The sequence below is a fragment of the Bufo bufo genome, chromosome 6, assembly GCF_905171765.1.
Source record: "Bufo bufo chromosome 6, aBufBuf1.1, whole genome shotgun sequence".
Taxonomy (NCBI): domain Eukaryota; kingdom Metazoa; phylum Chordata; class Amphibia; order Anura; family Bufonidae; genus Bufo; species Bufo bufo.
Window position 1 is genome coordinate 421187769 of NC_053394.1, and position 20427 is coordinate 421208195.

The following is a 20427-nucleotide window of genomic DNA, read 5'->3' on the forward strand; positions in this document are numbered from 1 at the left end:
GACAGGCTCAGAAAAGTCAAAAATAGTGAGATATCTTGCAGAGGGATGCAGCACTCTTAAAATTGCAAAGCTTCTGAAGCGTGATCATCGAACAATCAAGCGTTTCATTCAAAATAGTCAACAGGGTCGCAAGAAGCGTGTGGAAAAACCAAGGCGCAAAATAACTGCCCATGAACTGAGAAAAGTCAAGCGTGCAGCTGCCAAGATGCCACTTGCCACCAGTTGGGCCATATTTCAGAGCTGCAACATCACTGGAGTGCCCAAAAGCACAAGGTGTGCAATACTCAGAGACATGGCCAAGGTAAGAAAGGCTGAAAGACGACCACCACTGAACAAGACACACAAGCTGAAACGTCAAGACTGGGCCAAGAAATATCTCAAGACTGATTTTTCTAAAGGTTTTATGGACTGATGAAATGAGAGTGAGTCTTGATGGGCCAGATGGATGGGCCCGTGGCTGGATTGGTAAAGGGCAGAGAGCTCCAGTCCGACTCAGACGCCAACAAGGTGGAGGTGGAGTACTGGTTTGGGCTGGTATCATCAAAGATGAGCTTGTGGGGCCTTTTCGGGTTGAGGATGGAGTCAAGCTCAATTCCCAGTCCTACTGCCAGTTTCTGGAAGACACCTTCTTCAAGCAGTGGTACAGGAAGAAGTCTGCATCCTTCAAGAAAAACTTGATTTTCATGCAGGACAATGCTCCATCACACGCGTCCAAGTACTCCACAGCGTGGCTGGCAAGAAAGGGTATAAAAGAAGAAAATCTAATGACATGGCCTCCTTGTTCACCTGATCTGAACCCCATTGAGAACCTGTGGTCCATCATCAAATGTGAGATTTACAAGGAGGGAAAACAGTACACCTCTCTGAACAGTGTCTGGGAGGCTGTGGTTGCTGCTGCACGCAATGTTGATGGTGAACAGATCAAAACACTGACAGAATCCATGGATGGCAGGCTTTTGAGTGTCCTTGCAAAGAAAGGTGGCTATATTGGTCACTGATTTGTTTTTGTTTGGTTTTTGAATGTCAGAAATGTATATTTGTGAATGTTGGGATGTTATATTGGTTTCACTGGTAAAAATAAATAATTGAAATGGGTATATATTTGTTTTTTGTTAAGTTGCCTAATAATTATGCACAGTAATAGTCACCTGCACACATAGATATCCCCCTAAAATAGCTAAAACTAAAAACAAACTAAAAACTACTTCCAAAAATATTCAGCTTTGATATTAATGAGTTTTTTGGGTTCATTGAGAACATGGTTGTTGTTCAATAATAAAATTAATCCTCAAAAATACAACTTGCCTAATAATTCTGCACTCCCTGTATGTGAACCCTTGGATTTAATAACTGGTTGAACCTCCTTTGGCATCAATAACTTCAACCAAACGTTTCCTGTAGTTGCAGATCCGACGTGCACAACGGTCAGGAGTAATTCTTGACCATTCCTCTTTACAGAACTGTTTCAGTTCAGCAATATTCTTGGGATGTCTGGTGTGAATTGCTTTCTTGAGGTCATGCCACAGCATCTCAATCGGGTTGAGGTCAGGACTCTGACTGGGCCACTCCAGAAGGTGTATTTTGCATTCTGTTGTTGATTTACTTCTATGCTTTTGGTCGTTGTCCTGTTGCAACACCCATCTTCTGTTGAGCTTCAGCTGGTGGACAGTTGGCCTTAAGTTCTCCTGCAAAATGTCTTGATAAACTTGGGAATTCATTTTTCCTTCGATGATAGCAATCCGTCCAGGCCCCGACACAGCAAAGCAGCCCCAAACCATGATGTCCCCACCACCATACTTCACAGTTGGGATGAGGTTTTGATGTTGGTGTGCTGTGCCTCTTTTTCTCCACACATAGTGTTGTGTGTTTCCAAAGAACTCAACTTTGGTTTCATCTGTCCACAGAATATTTTGCCAGTACTGCTGTGGAACATCCAGGTGCTCTTGTGCAAACTGTAAACATGCAGAAATGTTTTTTTTGGACAGCAGTGGCTTTATCTGTGGTATCCTCCCATGAAATCCATTCTTGTTTAGTGTTTTACGTATGGTAGAATCACTAAAAGGGATGTTAGCATATGCCAGAGGCTTTTGTAAGTCTTTAGATGACACTCTAGGATTCTTCTTCACCTCATTGAGCAGTCTGCGCTGTGCTCTTGCAGTCATCTTTACAGGACGGCCACTCCTAGGGAGAGTAGCATCAGTGCTGAACTTTCTCTATTTATAGACAATTTGTCTTACCGTGGACTGATGAACAGCAAGGCTTTTGGAGATACTTTTATAACCCTTTCCAGCTTTATGCAAGTCAACAATTCTTAATCGTAGGTCTTCTGAGACGTCTTTTGTGCGAGGCATCATTTACATCAGGCAATGCTTCTTGTGAAAAGCAAACCCAGAACTGGTGTGTGTTTTTTATAGGGCAGGGCAGCTGCAACCAACACCTCCATTGATTGGACTCCAGTTGGCTGACACCTCACTCCAATTAGCTCTTGGAGATCTCATTAGTCTAGGGGTTCACATACTTTTTCCACCTGCACTGTGAATGTTTACCTGGTGTGTTCAATAAAAACATGGTAACATTTAATTCTTTGTGTGTTATTAGTTTAAGCAGACTGTGATTGTCTATTGTTGTGACTTAGATGAAGATCAGATCACATTTTATGACCAATTTGTGCAGAAATCCATATCATTCCAAAGGGTTCACCTACTTTTTCTTGCAACTGTATGTACTATGTATTACAAGGGGAGACTGATCACTACAAGTTGCAGTGGGAGGAAAATCACATACTCTTCAGCACCAGTGGCTGTCGTTACAAGTGAGAAGAGATACCTTGTGAGCTGTGGAAGGAGAAATCCAGGAATGAAGCTATGCTTATACATGAGAGCTAGAGAAGACAGCAGCATCCTGGACACACATCATGTATTACTACGGGGAACAAGTCACTAGAAACTGCAGGGGATGGAGAATCACATACTCTTCAGCGTCAGTCGCTCGCAGTGCACGTTAGAAGAGATACCTCATGAGCTGTGGAAGCCGAAATCTATCCAAGAATAAAGCTGTGCTGATACATAAGCGCTAGAGAAGACAGCAGCATTCTGGACATGGGAGGGACATATCTATGTTAGAAAAGTCTGAAACCAGGAGCAGATTGCAAACTGCACATCAGGGGGTCTGGAAATGAATAAAGGAATGAAGATTGCAGCTTGAAACCTTTTTCCCTTTTACTCAATGTAACCACGAACATATGCAAAAATATTTTTTTTTCTATGCCAAAGGCGTCCATAACCTTTAAAGCTTAAGATGTAGGTCAGCAATAGAGATGAGTTATTGATTGACTCCTTGATCTATTGATTTACCCAACCCACCAAGCCTGTGGAATTCAGTGAATTTACCAGTTTGCAGATTATTCTCTTTGATTTGCCAACTGCAAAGTCAAGTCTGTTCTCCCAATCCTTATGGCAGGCAAATTTCAAATAAGACACCTTTAAAGAGGACCTATCACCAATCTAAAAAGGGAAATATGTATATGTTCTAGTTGTCCTTTTAATTAGAGTATACTATAGATGACTTCTACATTGCCCTAAATTTAGTAGGATTAGCACAGGAGAGACGAGTCTGATAGTGTAGGTCCCGTCTGCTGTAAGCCACCTTGTCACTGGTAGATGGGCCCAACACAATTTTGAACAAAAATGTGTGCAAAGTGCTTTTTCATATGGTAAGTATAGAAGTAATGCACTCTACTTTTATCCATGTTTCCTTTGTTTGAATATGTCTTTGTGCATGGAGCATTGTGCTGCTGAATATACTGTTTGTTTGCTCTTGCATTGCATCTCTGGTAGTATGCATCTGTACCTTATTTTATATTGTTTGGAGGCACTGGTCTAACGTTAACTCTTGCATTATATATTCTAGTTGGTATACTTTTACTTGTGAATATGAGCCTCCTCCCCCCTCATTTCTGAAGTAATGTTCCCTGAGATTTCTGGCACCACACATGTCAATCTGAATTGAGGTGTGGTTAGTCACTTCTCATCTTTGTTAGGGGAGGGTCCCCCCTTGCTGTGATGATCTCTGTCACACAGCCTCCTGATGTAGAGTGATCTCACGAGAACGGGGACTTCTCGCAAGACCACGCTGTACCATATCTTCCGATGGAACATCGTCTCACTGAGACTGGATTGAGCCGGTGTCGCAGAGAAGAGCCCAACCACTACCAAAGAAAGCTCTTCTCTGTGTCGGAGTCTCACTCCGCTCTCAGTGAGACACTGTCCTGTCGGAAGCAATGCAAACACTGAAAATATGGATAAATCTGCATTGCATTACTGCTATACTTACTATATGAAAATTAGAAGCTCTTTGCGCACAATTTGATCAAAATTGTGTTGGACCCATCTACCAGCAACAAGGTGGCTTGTAACAGATTGGGACCTACTCTATCAGACTCGCCTCTCCTGTTCTAAGCCTACATAATTGAAGGCAATGTAGAATCCAGCTATAGTATACTCAGATTCGAAACCTAACTGGAATATATAAATATCTCACTTTTTTTGTATTGATGACAGGTCCTCTTTAAGAAGTATGCACCCTAAATCTTCCTAACTACAGGAAACACATTCAGATATTTGGAAAAATACCTGATCTTTATTATACAGATATCTTTAATAATTGTGATTAAAAGACACAGCAGCAGATACCTAAAGATACAGAAAACATACTTAGAGAGAGTTCACATCTCCTTTCCATTTTCCTTTCTTCTGATCCGTCACAGGAACAGGATCCTGTAAAAAAAAAAAATATGGATCCTGTTCCTAAGTTATGCACATTTGGCATCCGTTTGAGCCATTTCCGCCAGAGATACGTTATTTTAGACAGAAAAAGTCCTGCATGCAGTACTTTTTTTTCCGTCTGAAAAAAAGGATCAAACAGATGCCAAATGTGCACAGGGTCTGTATTTTTTATTTAATTTTTTAAATACAGTATCCTATATTTTTTTTGCCCTGTTCTTCTGATGTATAAGAAGAACGGGAAAATAACGGTGATGTGATCTCTCTCCAAGAGACACCCAGTGTGGTTAATGAGTCACCTAAAAGAAAGACAAATCATATCCCAAAGGGGTATATCATATATTTAAATTATAAAAAGCTGGGTAAGTATTATAAATAATAACAATAATGCATAAAATATGGCTGTTTAATATGGTTAAAAATATAGATTTTATGGAATGTAAATATGCCCCAACCAAGTATGAACATCACGCAAAAGGTATATTACAGCCAATCCCATGTGCAAAGAGTTATCTCCCAAGGAAGAGAACCATCTCACAGGCACCACCTATTGGAAGCGGCTCCCAAGGAGTCAAGATCAGACTTTCCAACAAGCTTTGAAATTTGACAAGGTAATATAGCCAAGCTATCTATCCATCCGTAGAGAGCTATTTCCCTTGTCAAATCCCAAGGCTTGTTGGAAAGTCGGATCTTGACTCATAGGTAACCACTTCCAATAGGTGGCGTTGGTGAGATGGTTCTCTTTCTCGGGAGATACCTCGTTGCATATTGTTTTCCCATGAAGCATTGGCCATTGGCATTCCAGTAAGTCTCCATACAGGACTGATATCTTTAAGGAGATTCAGGGCACCCTGCCTAAGCTACAATTAAACAATAAATACCATAGCCTGAGATCAAAGGTTCAACCTAAGAGATGTGAACCCGCACCAGACAACATATATAGTACACAAGTCAGGGGGGACATGATCATATATAGTACACAAGTCAGGGGGGACATGATCATACATTTAGACAGCCATCATTTTAACTTTTGGACATGGAGTGCTCAAACAACCAAGGGTCTGTTGTACCCTGGACACACGTTTCGCTACACACAGCTTCGTCAGGAGACCTCATATTATCTGTGCAGGTTTACATCTCCTGGGTTGAACCTTTGATCTCAATCTATCGTATTTACTATTTAACCCCTTGCCAACCTCCGGCGGTGCAGCGGGAAGTGACTTCTCGACCTCTGCAGTGTAACACAAAATGGTCACTGCGCCTAATCACATAGTGACTGGTGAAGGATAACTGCTTTGCCCGGCAGGCAGCCATCTTGGTTGAGGGCCAAGGGAGGTTTTAACTCCCCCCTGCAGCTCTAATTAGCAGTGCAGACCGTCCAATCGCAGCTCTGGCATGGTACAAACCAGTCGGAGGGCTCAAGTGGGGGGGCTGATTGGTGCTAAAACAGTAAGCACCAATCTGCCCCAAGGTCAGGAGTGTTGTGTGTCCCCTGCCAGCGCTGCTATTGATTGGTACAACAGAAGTGTGCTTCTTTATGGAGGAACTAAGTGCAAAACAATCTAGGCAATGCATTGGTCTGGCTTTTCCAGTCTTCTCCCGGACAGAAGAAGGGTGCATGCTGAGGAAAGGCCTGAGCTAGCTGTTCCTGTCTCTCTCTAAGAAGGCTGATATCCTGGACAAAGACTGGTGGCCCATGATCTGTGGCAGAGTATCCCCTTCTCAGCGTCTTCTTTTGGTCACCCATGTGGTCTGGCATGAGTCTTTTCTAAGCACTGATACCTAAATGCAGAACACTAGTGTCACGGATGGTGTTGCAGAAAGCTGGAACTTATAAATAAACATCGGACTGGCTTGATCCCAAACTAAGGAGCATATGGGTGAGCCCTATGAAACCCCTAGAGCTCTCCCTGACTGCTATGCCCATGCAAAGATCTTTATGGTAGACGATTGCATGTCCACGCACCTAATACTATCTGACACCTGAAAACCCTATAATAGTGAGGGGACACGACCACCGGCTCCCTGCACTTAATACGGACGGAGTCAGGGTCACCTACAATCAAGCCGGCAAGTAAACACAAATAAAGGAAACAGACTTATCTGAGGAATCAGGAGAGAGCATCCAGCAGTGAACAACTCATCCAGGAAGAAGTATAAATCGCAAAGTGAGGCAGTATGGGAGGGAATATAAAGGGAGACGATCAGTGCAAATAGATGACAGCTGGGAGAAGGAAAGGAGATGACAAAGTGAAACCAAAACAAAGAACTTCATGCAAGAGGTAGCGAAGAACGTCTCACAGACCTTCTCACAGAGCTGGCGGTGACAACTAGGGTCTCTGAATGCTCTCCTTATATACAGTTTCTAGCTGAACTAGAAACCTGGAGTGGAGTGAAAAAACTCATCCCAAACAAACACAATGTTACAATTCTGGTCTCTCTTAGACTTGCATTAGAGCTTCAGTAATACTCAATTGCAATGAGACAGAAGTTTTTCCAGACAAAAACAAGTCTTCAGACATAATAACATAGCTAAACCAGACATTTAAAAGGTCAGTATGTCTGGTTTTGGTGGTAAACAAGTATTTTTTCCCCCTCCAAAACGTGCTCTTCTATAACTTATGGTAGTTGTGGAAAATTACTAGTATTAGCTAGAAAGTCCCAAAAGTCTCTCAGTATTCCTTAACCCTTTCCACACTGCTGTGCAAACACAGTGTAAATTAACACAATATATATTACAACAAACATATACAGTTGCAAGAAAAATTATGTGAACCCTTTGGAATGATATGGATTTCTGCACAAATTGGTCATAAAATGTGATCACAGTCTGCTTAGACAATCACAGTCTGCTTAAACTAATAACACACAAAGAATTAAATGTTACCATGTTTTTATTGAACACACCATGTAAACATTCACAGTGCAGGTGGAAAAAGTATGTGAACCCTTGGATTTAATAACTGGTTGAACCTCCTTTGGCAGCAATAACTTCAACCAAACGTTTCCTGTAGTTGCAGATCAGACGTGCACAACGGTCAGGAGTAATTCTTGACCATTCCTCTTTACAAAACTGTTTCAGTTAAGCAATATTCTTGGGATGTCTGGTGTGTATCGCTTTCTTGAGGTCATGCCACAGCATCTCAATCGGGTTGAGGTCAGCACTCCAGAAGGGGTATTTTCTTCTGTTTAAGTCATTCTGTTGTTGATTTACTTCTATGCTTTGGGTCGTTGTCCTGTTGCAACACCCATCTTCTGTTGAGCTTCAGCTGGTGGACCTATCGCCTTAAGTTCTCCTGCAAAATGTCTTGATAAACTTGGGAATTCATTTTTACTTCGATGATAGCAATCTGTCCAGGCCCTGACGCAGCAAAGCAGCCCCAAACCATGATGCCCCCACCACCATACTTCACAGTTGGGATGAGGTTTTGATGTTGGTGTGCTGTGCCTCTTTTTCTCCTCACATAGTGTTGTGTGTTTCTTCCAAACAACTCAACTTTGGTTTCATCTGTCCACAGAATATTTTGCCAGTACACTGGATGTGTGCTGTATCCAACCATATTAATGGAGAGTTGAGTGAAAGAAAAAAGTGCACAAGCAACAGGGATAAGTGCAGCCTTGAAATGATTGTCAAGAAAAGGCCATTCAAGAATTTGGGGGAGATTCACAAGGAGTGGACTGCAGCTGGAGTCAGTGCTTCAAAAGCCACCACAGACATAACCAGCACATGGGCTACAACTGTCACATTTCTTGAGCCAAGCCACCTATGACCCAAAGACAACGTCAAAAGCGTCTTACGTGGGCTAAAGACAAAAAGGTCTGGAGTATTGCTCAGACGTCCAAAGTCCTGTTTTCAGATGAAAGTAAATTTTGCATTTCATTTGGAAATCAAGGTCCCAGAGCCTGGAGGAAGAGTGGAGAGGCACACGATCCAAGTTGCTTGAGGTCCATTGTGAAGTTTCCACACTCAGTGATGGTTTAGGGAGCCATGTCATCTGTTGCTGTTGGCCCACTGTGTTATATCAAGTCCAAAGTCAGCACAGCCATCTACTAGAAAATTTTACAGAACTTCATGGCTCACATCTGCCGATAAGCTGTATGGAGATGCTGATTTCATTTTCTAGCAGGACTTGGCACTTGCCCACACTGCCAAAAGTACCAATGCCTGGTTTAATAACCATGGTATTACCGAGCTTGATTGGCCAGCAAACTCTCCAGACCTAAACGCCATAGATAATTTACAGTATGAGAGACACCAGATCCAACAATGTAGTCAAGCTGAAGGCCGCTATCAAATCAACCTGGGCTTCTATAACACCTCAGCAGTGCCACAGGCTGGTCGCCTCCATGCCACGCCGCATTAATGCAGTAATTCATGCAGAAGGAGTCCCAACCAAGTATTGAGGGTTTATACCGAACAGACTTCTCAAGAGGCCTACATTTCTATGTTAAAAACATTTTTTTTTATTGGTCTTATATAATCTAATTTTCGGAGATACTGACTTTTAGGTTTCCATTAGCTGTAAACCATAATCATCAACATTAAAGGTAATTGAATTGATAGAATATAGGAGCTTCACTTTTGGAATTAAATTACTGAAATAAATGAACTTTTCAGTGATATTATAATCCATTGAGATGCACATGTATAGGTAACTCCTTTTAACTGCTGCTGTGTCTTTTTAATCATGAGTATGATAAAGTTCAAGTATTTTTCCAAATATCTGCATAAGTGCTCCCCGTGTTCCCATATTAGCAGTTTTTAAGACTAATTGTGTAGGTGAATTTTAATAAGGTTGTGTGCAAGCTGAGGATTTCTGTAGGATTATCAATTAGCTAATTGCATGTTACACTAAGCCAGTGAAGGCAATGCAGATTACAGTCATTATAGCACTGATAGATCCGAGGGGTAGAATTACACAACCCCGTGCCCTGCCTTTCTGAACACGGTTACTATGATTGGCCAAGTGCTATTATTTCTGTATTTGCTCCCTTACTGGATTACACTGACTGCTACTATTATTGTACATTAGAATAGCAATTAAAGGGGTATTCCAGCCCAAGAAATGGAGCATTATGGAGAGAGCAGCCAACTTTTCTGGGCATCTCCTTCTTCTGGAACCTGGGGGCTCTGACTATGGAGATGATATAAACCCTATCCCATGCTTATGTCATATCCTATTTGGCTGGAATACCCCTTTAATTTTAGTCGACATAGAGCCCACCTCATACATTTTCTATGAAAGGAACCCAGCTTAGTTTTTCCTCAATTCCCCCACACCTACAGTACAGACCAAAAGTTTGGACACACCTTCTCATTCAAAGAGTTTTCTTTATTTTCATGAAGGCATCAAAACTATGAATTAACACATGTGGAATTATATACATAACAAACAAGTGTGAAACAACTGAAAATATGTCATATTCTAGGTTCTTCAAAGTAGCCACCTTTTGCTTTGATTACTGCTTTGCACACTCTTGGCATTCTCTTGATGAGCTTCAAGAGGTAGTCCCCTGAAATGGTTTTCACTTCACAGGTGTGCCCTGTCAGGTTTAATAAGTGGGATTTCTTGCCTTATAAATGGGGTTGGGACCATCAGTGGCGTTGAGGAGAAGTCAGATGGATACACAGCTGATAGTCCTACTAAATAGACTGTTAGAATTTGTATTATGGCAAGAAAAAAGCAGCTAAGTAAAGAAAAACGAGTGGCCATCATTACTTTAAGAAATGAAGGTCAGTCAGTCAGACGAAAAATTGGGAAAACTTTGAAAGTAAGGGCTATTTGACCATGAAGGAGAGTGATGGGGTGCTGCGCCAGATGACCTGGCCATCACAGTCACCGGACCTGAACCCAATCGAGATGGTTTGGGGTGAGCTGGACCGCAGAGTGAAGGCAAAAGGGCCAACAAGTGCTAAGCATCTCTGGGAACTCCTTCAAGACTGTTGGAAGACCATTTCAGGAGACTACCTCTTGAAGCTCATCAAGAGAATGCCAAGAGTGTGCAAAGCAGTAATCAAAGCAAAAGGTGGCTACTTTGAAGAACCTAGAATATGACATATTTTCAGTTGTTTCACACTTGTTTGTTATGTATATAATTCCACATGTGTTAATTCATAGTTTTGATGCCTTCATAGTCATGAAAATAAAGAAAACTCTTTGAATGAGAAGGTGTGTCCAAACTTTTGGTCTGTACTGTACACCGATCAGCCATAACATTAATACCTAAAAATGTGTAGTTTACCCCTCAAGTCACCAATATCCCTATGATAGCCCGGCAAGGCATGGACTCTGAAGTTGGTATTTTTTTGCAGTATGGTTGCGGCATTAACCTGCTGAAAGAGGCCACTGCCATTAGGAGGCACCACTGCCATGGGGCGGTATAATGGTTAGGTAGGTGGTCACATTCGCATGAATCCAGGACCTAAGGTTTCCAGCAGAACATTGCTAGAGCATCACACTGCTTCTCCTAGCTCAGTGATGGTCAACCTTTTAGAGTCCGAGCGCCCAAACTTGCAACCCAAAACCCACTTTTATCGCTAAGCGCCATAACATATATCACATATCTTCCATGTACTTTATCATTTATCTATAATAGCCTGACTACATTCAGTGCGCTGCCTGTGCCATTCATAGCATGCCCTGCGCTTATGAATGGCAGAAAAAGTCTAAGGCATATTGTTACACCTTAGACTTCTTCCAGGGTGCCCACAGAGAGGGCTCTGAGTGCCGCCTCTGGAACTCGTGCCGAGCTCATCTTCTCCCCATAGGCCATCCTGATGCCCAGCACATGCACGAACTGTCCATAAGTTGTAACCTGGTTCATCAGACCAGGTCGCCTTCTTCCATTGCTCCATGGTCCAGTTCTGATGCACACGTGTAAGCTTTTTGGGTGGTGGACAAGGATCAGCATGGACACGCTGACTCTTTGCTGGTATCAGCTAGTTTTCACTCCCTTTTTGAGTGTTGATTTTCACAACCTTCCATTACTGTTAATCAGTGCTAATGGCCTTTATGAAGAAATTAGATAATATGGGAAAGGACAAGGATAATGAATTTCAAGACTTGTCTGTCCCCCCAGGGAACTCCTGAAATTATCCTGTGCCCAGGAATATATGGCAACTAAGAAATAGATATGTAAGCTGGTGTTGAAGGGTGGTTCAAATATTATTCCTGCCTGGGGCGAGCCCAGCTGGGCATGTCCATCACGGGCAGGAAAAGATTCATGCAGACTGTGAATCGACACCAAATGCTCTTCTCACTCAATCTGAATTTGATCTGTCAGGACATGGACAGATCCTTTGAGGACTGTGATAAAGGGACATAAGTGCAATCACACCCATCAAGTGTCCACACTTTCCTACTAAGCCGACACATGGGGATCAATATGTAGTGTGTGCTAATATATCTTGTCCCTGCCAGGAATCAGCCAGACAAAAAAACGTTTTTTGTCCGGGCAAATCCAAGCATATTTGCAAGTCAACTATTTGCATATAGTCAATGGGGTCCAGCAGGCAGGTGGCACTATCCGGCGCTACCAGATCCGGAGAATTCGGGCAGGTTGTCCTCAGTCGGGAACAGACTGGTGGAAATCTGTGCTGCAGCTGTGAAACTAGCCCATGTCCGAAGCACAGGCAACGAGTCGTTCAATGGGTTTACTGCTTAATGCCCAGTGACACTTTTGAGGCTGTTGCCCTCAGGAGCTTTATGATCGGCGGTGCTGCGCCTGCGCGAGATTTCCGGCGGCCGAAAGGAAGAAGCCAGGGGTGTAGCTGGAATGTATTAGATGACGTAGCGGAGGGGGCGGCGCCGTTCACCTCGGCTGTGGGATTTCTAATCAGGTGGCGTGCTTGGGCTGGAAATTAAGGCGGGCTGGGCTCAAGAGAAGAAGAATAACGCCCCTCTGGGCTCCTTGGAGGTTCATTTGCATAACATAAAAAGCGCTATTTTATCAAAATGACATCGTGAAACGAAAAAAGAAGACCACAGCAGGAAAAGAAGGTAGTTTATTGTACATGGCAATGGTGACAGCTTAATATGCTAAAACCTGGCGACAGATTCCCTTTAAATTTGACATTGTTTTTAATATAGGAGAAAATCCCAAGCTCCAGCACACAGACAGTATCAGTCGTTTTAACCAATCTAATAACGAGAATAGGCAAATCTATTCTCAGCCTGGAGGGAAACTGTGACATAACGCACATTCACTCGCCTGGACCGAGGATCAAGCACAGATTGTTCAACACAGGAGCAAAAGACTGAGCAGAAATAGGCAGCGAAGTGAAGAGACCAGGAAATTCTGGTTAGAGATTTCAGGTTCTGGAGCTGACGAGAAGGTTTGGTTATCTGGAATTGTTGATACTTTACTTTCATTCATTCTGGATTTGTAGTAACCAGAGCTGAGTTGTTTGGGTATCAGGTTCAGCTTCTTGGATGTCCAAGGAGAAATCGGAGCTGGATCCTAGGACCTTGGTACTCGGCTCTGAAAACAGATACTCAAGTGGTTTTTCCACTTGTGCCAGGACAAGGTGGACTTTTATTTCTATGTATATTAAAGAGGGCACGTTGACTGTCAGGAACATGACGTCAATTTCGTCCTCCAGAATTCCTTCCAAAAAAGTAACGTTTTGTTACTTGGTAAAGGACTGGATAATCAAACACATCATCCACAGACTTAAAGAGCACCTGTCAGCAGAACCAACCCTATTAAGCAAGGCACCCTGCCTGATGGAGTTGATCCTGCTGATTAAAATGATATCTGTCTTGTGAAAATCGGTTTCAGCGTTCCCAAGAAACAAGACGTAGGGCTTCAGTGCACCAAGCACCTTAAGGCTCCATTCACACGTCCGCAAAATGGGTCCGCATCCTTTCCGCAATTTTGCGGAACGGGTGCAGACCCATTCATTCTCTATGGGGACGGAATGGATGCAGACAGCGCGGCCCCGATCTTTGGGTCCGCAGCTCCGCTAAAAAAGATAGAGCATGTCCTATTCTTGTCCGCAGGCATTTCTATAGGGGTGCCGTGCGGGTGTGTTGCGGATCCGCAATTTGCGGGTCCGCAACACACCACGGACGTGTGAATGGAGCCTAACTCTGCTTTCCAGTGCTGGCTCGCCCCTCGGTGCACTGATTCCCTAAGTGGCATAAAAAACAGAATCCTTGTTACTCGGGAAAGCTGTAACTGATTTTCATAAGACAGGTCTCATTTTAATTAGCAGGATCAACCCTTCTGGAAAGGGCTCTTTATATTAACCGACATTCTGAATTCTTAGTCTACTTTCACACTTGCGGCAGAGTGTTCCGGCAGGCAGTTCCGTCGCCGGGACTGCCTGCTGGATCCGGCAAAACGTATATGACAACTGATGGCATTTGTAAGACTGATCAGCATCCTGATCGGTCAGAAAAATGCATTGAAATGCCGGATCCGTCTTTCCGGTGTCATCCGGCAAAACGTATCCGGCATTTATTTTTTTTAACCATTTTTTCGGTCTGCGCAGGAAGGACGGATCCGGCATTCCGGTATTTTGAATGCCGGATCCGGCACTAATGCAGTCCTATGGAAAAAAGGCATTTAGGCAAGTCTTCCGTTTTTTTGGCCGGAGATAAAACTGTAGCATGCTGCGGTTTTATCTTTTGCCTGATCAGTCAAAATGACTGAACTGAAGACCTCCTGATGCAAACTGAATGTATTACTCTCCATTCAGAATGCATGGGGATATGCCTGATCAGTTCTTTTCCGGTATAGAGCCCCTAGGACGGAACTCAGTGCCGGAAAAGAAAAACGCTAGTGTGAAAGTACCTCTACACTGGCTTCTTAGTCATATACTTACCATGATGAAGGACTTAACTAAAACCAGGTGACGTGATTCGCCTCTCATCAAAAATCCAGCATCCACCATTGTCACGTCTATCGGTCTGGATAGGATCTTTCCAGTGTAAGTACCGGACAGCGACATCATTTTCGAAGGACGGTGCAGTGGACTGGGCCAGAACTCTTCTTCATTCTTTGGCACCAGGAGGTGGAGCGGAGAAGAAAGGGTCAGCGATAGCACTGGCTGAGATGACAGCACCATGAATGATGGGTTTGGTGAGGACATGAGTATAGGAAGCTGAGCAGACCGGAAGAAAACAATACCAGAGCTAAGAGAGAACGGGAGTCACACAAAAAGCTGGAAAACAGGGTGGAAAGGTATTTGGAGACGTTGGGGCCACATGCAGTAAGTATTAGCAAGTTTTAGAAAACCCCTTTAAAGGGGTTGTCTCTCAATAATTGTTTCCCAATTCATTGATCCTGGCCTATAGCTTACTGTATACATGTCCTGTGCACACGTGTGTTTTCACGATTACAGACTACAAATAAACCTTGTGTGTAATCGGATTCTGTAGTCCTGAATTACTTTTATCCGCCTTCGTTACTGTTTTGTCAAAAACTTTAATATATGTGACTGGTTATTTCTGCAATTTTTATTTCTTTGTTCATTTTCAGACCCCATGATATTCAGTTGCAAACTTTTCTCATATTGATGTGCAGGGGCGGATTAAGTGCATGATAGGCCCGGGGCTGTCTACCAAACTTGGCCCCCCCCCCCTCTCCATTTTAGTTTTTTGTTATTTTTTTGTATGAAGAGGCTGCGGTGCTTCATGGGCGCCACAGTCTCTTCTTAGGCCATATGACATCTTCAGACTAAAAAAAAATACCCCAAATTGGGTCCTAAACTGAAAAATTTTGTCACCAAATTTAAAATACATATAATTGTAATAAAAAAAGACATGGAGGAGAATACAGCACCACACATACCTCTTACATTCAGTGACATCTCCTGTCATGTAGACCTTCTCTTTCCTCTTCTCCTCCATTTGACCCAGACCGCCATGACAAATTCTTTCAGCCACATCTCGTCTCTACAGTTTGTAACACAGACAGGTTAGATTTCTCAATTTTTCCATCACCCTCCCCATCCTGGTGTCCCCACAGCGTCATCCTGCCACCCCCAATACTGTGCCCGTTGTGCCCCCCAATGTCCAAGGTACTATACTGCTGAAAAAATAGTAACCCTAATAGACATAATTGGGGTAATTTATCAAACTGGTGTAAAGTAGAACTGGATTTCCAAAAGAGCTGTCAAATATGAAAGGTGGAATCTGATTGGTTGCTATGGGCAACTAAGCCAGTTCTACTTTACACCAGTTTGACAAATTACCCCAAATGTCCCTATAGTGTCCACAGCAGCTATAATGTCCCCTAGAGTTCCCCCAGTAATAATAACACCCTCTATTGTGCTCCAGGCAATAATCCCTGTATAGTGTCCCCAAAAATAATAGAATTGCCCCTACAGTGCCTCCCAAATAGCAACACCCCCATATAGTAATTTCCACCACAATGCCCCCACATAGTAATCCCCCATAGTAATTTGCCCCCAAACTGCCCCCATATAGTAGTTTGCCCCCCACACAGTAATTTACTCTACACTGCCCCCACATAGTAATTTCCACCACACTGCCCCCACATAGTAATCCCCCCATAGTAATTTGCCCCCAAACTGCCCCATATAGTAATTTGCCCCACACAGTAATTTGCCCACACCGCCCCCACACAGTAATTTGCCCACACTGCCCCCACACAGTAATTTGCCCACACTGCCCCCACACAGTAATTTGCCCACACTGCCCCCACACAGTAATTTGCCCCACATAGTAATTTGCCCCCACATAGAAATTACCCCACACTGTCCCCACATGGCAATTTCCCCCACACTGCCCCCACATAGTAATTTGCCCCCACACTGCCCCATATAGTAATTTGTCCCCACATAGCAATTTCCCCACACACAATAGTTTCCCCCACACTGCCCCCATATAGAAATTTGCCCCCACACCGCCCCCACATACTGCCCTCATAGCAATTTGCCCCCACACTGCCCTCACATAGCAATTTGCCCCCACACTGCCCTCATAGCAATTTGCCCCCACACCGCCCCCACATAGCAATTTGCCGCCACACTGCCCTCATAGCAATTTGCCCCCACATAGCAATTTGCCCCCACACTGCCCCCACATAGTAATTAGCCCCCACACTGCCTCACATAGTAATTAGCCCCCACACTGCCCTCACATAGCAATTTGCCCCCACACTGCCCTCACATTGCAATTTGCCCCCACATAGTAATTAGCCCCCACACTGCCCCCACATAATACGGTAATTAGCCCCCACACTGCCCCCACATAGTAATTACCCCCCACATAGTAATTAGCCCCCACACTGCCCCCACATAGTAATTACCCCCACATAGTAATTAGCCCCCACATAGTAATTAGCCCCCACACTGCCCCCACATAGCAATTAGCCCCCACACAGCAATTTGCCCCCACATAGTAATTAGCCCCCACATAGCATTCCCTCCCATAATAATTTGGCCCCATACAGCCCCCACATTCCCCCCCCCCAATGTACTCGATTTAACTTCCCTAATATGTCCTCCTGTGTGCCCCCCCCCAGTAGGCACATGAAATAAAATAAAAAATAAATGAACAAAAAAATTAAAAGATAAATACTCACCTACTGTATGTCCAGGGCCAGGCGCTTGCTCGCAGAGTTAGGCGCGTCACAGTGCTGCGTCCCGGCACAGGCGCGCGATGACGTCATCACGCACGCCTGCGCCGGGATTTCTCTACCGCATAGGCCTCAGGCCTTTAAGGCCTGAAGCCTATGGCGGTGATCGCGGACGGGACAGGGAGCTATGCGCTCCTGTGCCCCGCAGCAGTATGTGGGCGTTCGGGTCAGCGTTGGGCCCCACAGCGGTGCTGGGCCCGGGGCTGCCGACCCGAACGTCCCTATTGTAATCCGCCACTGTTGATGTGTCCCTCCCAGTAATACATGTTGGATGTGTGATCTGTGTGTCCAGGATATTGCTATCTTTTCTAGCTCTAATGTGTCAGCAAAGCTTTGCTCCGGGATTAACTACCCTTTCTTCAGTTATGATGGATCTTCACTCCCTTGTGCTGACAGTCATTGATGCAGTCTGCTTTCTGTCTACACGTATAAATATCCTACCTGATTCTGCCCCTGTAGGTGTTTTTCTCCCTATCTACAAGCTGTCCTCCATGATGCTTTTCCCCTCTCCATACTCTGATCTGCTGTGTCAAACCTCTTCCCCCTCCCTGCTGCTGTCTCTAACATTGAGAGAAGGGAGGGAGAGAGCAGAGAAACAGGAGGCGTGCTCTGATGGATTTATGTCATATTCAGCAGCTAGGTGAAGGATTTGCACAGACTCTGCGGAAGCAAAATGGTAGGAAATTGTTAAAAAATACGATTTAGGAAGTTGCACAATTTGCATTTGGGAAGCAGATAATGAGAAGAGGAGCTGTGACAGCATTTTTATGTACCTTGCCTGAAGAAGCTGACATGTCAGTAGAAGCAGTCTCAGATCTGACCACTAACTCCTATTCCTTAGGAGATCTAACAAAGGGCCCCTTAGGCTACTTTCACACTTGCGGCAGAGTGATCCGGCAAGCAGGATCCAGCAATCTGCATGCAAACGGACAGCATTTGTAGACGGATCCGGATGCGGATCCGTCTTACAAACGCATTGCATGTCATCCGGAGAAACGGATCCGTTATATATTTTTTTCACATTTTTACCGGATCCGGCATTGCGGTATTTTAAAAGCTAGATCCGGCACTAATAAATTTCAATGTAAATTAATGCCGGATCCGGCATCTGATCCAGAATTTTTGACGGAGATAATACCGTATTTGCTCCGTCCAAAACGCCGTTCAGTGACTGAACTGAAGACATCCTGATGCGTCCTGAGCGGATTACTCTCTATTCAGAATGCATGGGGATAAAACTGATCAGTTCTTTTCCGGTATGGAGCCCCTAGGACGGAACTCAGCGCCGGAAAAGAAAAACGCTAGTGTGAAAGTATCCTAATACGAGTCTTTGTCCAAAAAGGATATAATAAATCTTTTTTAAAAAACAGACGTAATAGAGGAAGTATCTGCTGAAATCACATGCGGCGGTTCCACAGCACGAAGCCTAGAAGAAGCATAGCTGTCCAGGGAGGGAACTATTTCTTACCTGCCATTAGTTCCTGTGAAGCATGTTCTAGGCGTGGGAGACGTAGGCAATCTAAGAAGGGAATTATATGAGAAGCGATGGCGTTTTAAAAGATCTTGTCCTGCACCCTGATGTGAGTGTGCAGCACTATTCTGGATCTTCATGAGTAGGAGTGCAATAGCTCGCTTGCACATGGTTGCTTAGTGATGAATAGCAGCGAATTGCAGCCCCCTCCTGCACAAATGTGTATAAGAACAAAGAAGAACAAAAAAAGACTATTGTCTTGGTGCCCGTTCAGATGTTGCTGCAGCTTTGGCCTTTTTATTTTTTATTTTCCAAGTGTTTTCAAACAGAAGGACACGTTTTTTCCAGTCAAGATAACTTTTTCCAAGAGCGCCGCAGTGCCATTGTTTACTGTGAGAATTTAAAGGGGGAACTGCACTTTTAACTCTTAAAGGGCATCTGTCAGCAGTTTTGTACCTATGACACTGGCTGACCTGTTCTATGTGCGCTCGGCAGCTGAAGGCATCTGTGTTGGTCCCATGTTCATATGTGTCCGCATTGCTGAGAAAAATTAAGTTTTAATATATGCAAATGATCCTCTAGGAGCAACGGGGGCGTTACCATTACACCTAGAGGCTCTGCTCTCTCTGCAGCTGCTGCACCCTCTCCACTTTGATTGACAGGGACAGGAGTGATGACGTTTTCACTGCCTGGTCATGTCAATCAAAGTGCAGAGGGCATGGCAGTTGCAGAGAGAGCAGAGTCTCTAGGTGTAATGGTAACGCCCCCGTTGCTCCTAGAGGATCATTTGCATATAGTAAAACATAATCTTTCTCAGCAATGCGGACACATATGAACATGGGACCAACACAGATGCCTTCAGCTGCCAAGCACACATGTAACAGGTCAGCCAGTGTCATAGGTACAAATCTGCTGACAGATGACCTTTAAAGTGGTATTGCGACCTCATAAATTCTGTGCTGCGGCCCCATCATAGTCTTTCTCTACACAATGGTGCGCTGTCAACCTCTGCGCATGGGAACCACAACACGACTCCATTCAGCTGGGATTGGCTGCACAGCTCAGTGGCCAGAAGCACATTGTGTCGGGGAACACAATGAAGGGCGCTGTGGCCCCTTCTTTCTCAGGAACATGGGGGTCCCAGAGATCACAATGTGATGGAATATCCTAGCTATAAGCCATCACTTTACGAGATGGAAATACCCATTTAAAGATGATAAAATTGGCGAAAAGATCTACATTCCTTTTCATGAAACAGTGCCACTCTTGTCTGGGGGCCATGTCTGGCATTGCAGCTCAGCTATATACGGTTATGGCTCACTTGGTAGCCATACAGGGGTATTGAACTTCCCATCTCGTATACCTCTGAAGTTCAGCATGATATCTAGTAATAGTCTAAAGCAGGGATGCCCAACCTGCGGCCCACCAGCTGTTGCAAAACTCCAACTCCCAGCATGCCCAGACAGCCTACAGCAGAGCATGGTGGGAGTTGTAGTTTTACAACAGCTGGGCGGCCGCAGGTTGAGCATCCCTGGTCTAAAGCAATCAGCACTAGAGCCGTCCTCA

The 20427-nt window shown here is 44.2% G+C and overlaps 1 long non-coding RNA gene across 1 annotated transcript; it reads right to left on the minus strand.

Annotated features, from left to right (window-relative positions):
- Positions 1-9044: 9044 nt before the first annotated feature.
- On the minus strand, positions 9045-13318 carry LOC121005940. The gene is made up of 3 exons (XR_005779984.1): positions 13306-13318; positions 10014-10018; positions 9045-9206 (listed from the first exon to the last, which is right to left on the minus strand). It is a non-coding gene; the product is annotated as an uncharacterized LOC121005940 (long non-coding RNA).
- Between the last annotated feature and the right edge of the window lie 7109 nt (positions 13319-20427).